This window comes from Schistocerca nitens, chromosome 2 (assembly GCF_023898315.1).
Source record: "Schistocerca nitens isolate TAMUIC-IGC-003100 chromosome 2, iqSchNite1.1, whole genome shotgun sequence".
Lineage (NCBI taxonomy): Eukaryota > Metazoa > Arthropoda > Insecta > Orthoptera > Acrididae > Schistocerca > Schistocerca nitens.
Genome location: NC_064615.1, coordinates 830,428,718 through 830,430,866, shown reverse-complemented (window position 1 = coordinate 830,430,866; position 2,149 = coordinate 830,428,718). Strand labels below are relative to the sequence as shown.

Below are 2,149 nucleotides of genomic sequence, written 5' to 3'. Positions count from 1 at the left end.
ATATGTTGAAAATTTGTTGTCATAAAACGAAAATAAGCAAAAGGGTAAAAGTATTCATTTCGATAAAAATACAGGGCTACTACAAATGATTCATATGTTTTCAAAGCTCTACGTTTACCAAATTATTGCATTTACAATGTGATTGATGCATGAATTGCATCATAAACTCACCATGTTTGCATCTTGCACTCTACAAATGCTCTATCAGTGTCACATTTCCAAGTGTTAGTTAAGTTCATTCTATACTTCTTGTAGCAACGTTCTGTCAATGGCCATAACAGCAGCACTGATGCCTTTTCAGAGCTTTTCCAGTGTTCTGGAGAGTGGGAGTATATAAACACTGCCTTTAAGTAACGCCCAATGAAAAAAGTCACAAGTCCTTAGTTCAGGTGACCTGAGCCACGTCATCTTCACAACTACAAACATTCTAGAGATGAGGAAGTTTGTCTTTCACGTAGTGGCGAACGTCGATGCTCCACTCAGGGGTGTCCCGTATTGTTGGAAGGAGAAATTGTCGGAGCAGTCAGTTGTGGAAATAACCACAGCTGCGTATCAAGGTAATGGTACTCGTCACAGCCTTCACACAGAAGAAAAACGACCCATGCAGCTTCGTTTGTGACACTGGACAGAAAACTTTAACCTTCGGCGAATCTCGTTCATGCTCCAAATTTCAAGAGATTTTTCAAAAAATGGTTCAAATGGCTCTGAGCACTATGGGACTTAACATCTGTGGTCATCAGTCCCCTAGAACTTAGAACTCCTTAAACCTAACTAACCTAAGGACATCACACACATCCATGCCCGAGGCAGGATTCGAACCTGCGACCGTAGCGGTCACGCGGTTCCAGTCTGAAGCGCCTAGAACCGCACGGTCACACCGTCCGGCGAGATTTTTTAGTGTCCCACACTCTCACACTGTGGCGATTAACCTTCCCAGATAAATGGAAGACTGCTACGTCGCTGAATATCACCTTGGTTTCTGTTTGTTCATCATCAAGCGCTTCCTGCTTTATGATCCGAAACTGGAGGTGCCGGCCATAATCTTCTGGTTTCAGTTGTTGCGAGAGCTGCAGATGGTACTGTCTGGAATGTAACTGCCGTCACGAAATCCACCTCACGGTTAGCTGCGGTATCCGAAGCTCCTGGCTAGCGCGGACCATTGATTACTTGGATTGGGTACACAACTTCCCCTCATCCTTTCCACTGTTATAAATGGCACACTTGGTCGACCGGCGTTTGTTTGGTTACAAGGAAAACAAGTGTCTGTAAATTGCGATGTGGAACGAGTCAATTTACAGGATATGTATAAAGGATTATCGTTAATATTATATGAAAAATGTGTAAAAAATCAGCCAACCGGTTGCATTGGTTTTCTGTGTACCTTGGCCAGGTTCTACTGATGAAACTAGACCTCTTCTTATTTTGCTATGTCTGTCTTAACCAGTAGTTTTTATCCTCTACAGCTACTATAAGTACCACGGAAATTATCCGTTGATGTCATAACATTTGTCGTTTCTTCTCGTAAGCATTTTCCACTCGTCGCTGCTTTGCAGAGAAGCTCCTCATTCTTTATCTTCATTCATTTTTAGCAGCCTTTTAAAGCTCCACGCTTCAATTCTCTCTGGTCTACCCACAGTCCATGCTTCTTTTCCACACAATCCGGTGGTCCAAACGTAAATTCTTAGCAATTTATCCTAGAAATTAAGTGTACGAAGACAGTAACTTGTTCTCGAAAGAACAGTTACTGTTGATGACCGTGCAGCTTTTCCCTGAAATAAATGATGACTAATTAACAACCTCAGCTGCTGACAGGTGTTGTTGTCATACCTCGATGTGGACAGCTGAAAATGTGTGTCCCGACCGGGACTCGAACCCGGGATCTCCTGCTTACATGGCAGACGCTCTATCCATCTGAGCCACCGAGGACACAGATGAATAGCGCAACTGCAGGGACTTATCCCTTGCACGCTTCCCGTGAGACTCACATTCCCAACTGTCCACAATTCTACATATGTATTGTACCTTATAGACATTTGCCCACCCACTCATTACTCGCGCACGCGTTGGCGATTCCCGTAAGAGTTTGGGCAACCTGTGCGCATTCGCACAGACAAAGGTCAATGGCTGGGTAGCCTTTAACTATATATAC

The 2,149-nt window shown here is 43.7% G+C and overlaps 1 non-coding gene across 1 annotated transcript; it reads right to left on the bottom strand.

The window, feature by feature from the left end:
• Positions 1-1,852: 1,852 nt before the first annotated feature.
• Trnat-ugu (transfer RNA threonine (anticodon UGU)) lies at positions 1,853-1,927 on the bottom strand. The gene has a single exon. It is a non-coding gene; the product is annotated as a tRNA-Thr (tRNA).
• Between the last annotated feature and the right edge of the window lie 222 nt (positions 1,928-2,149).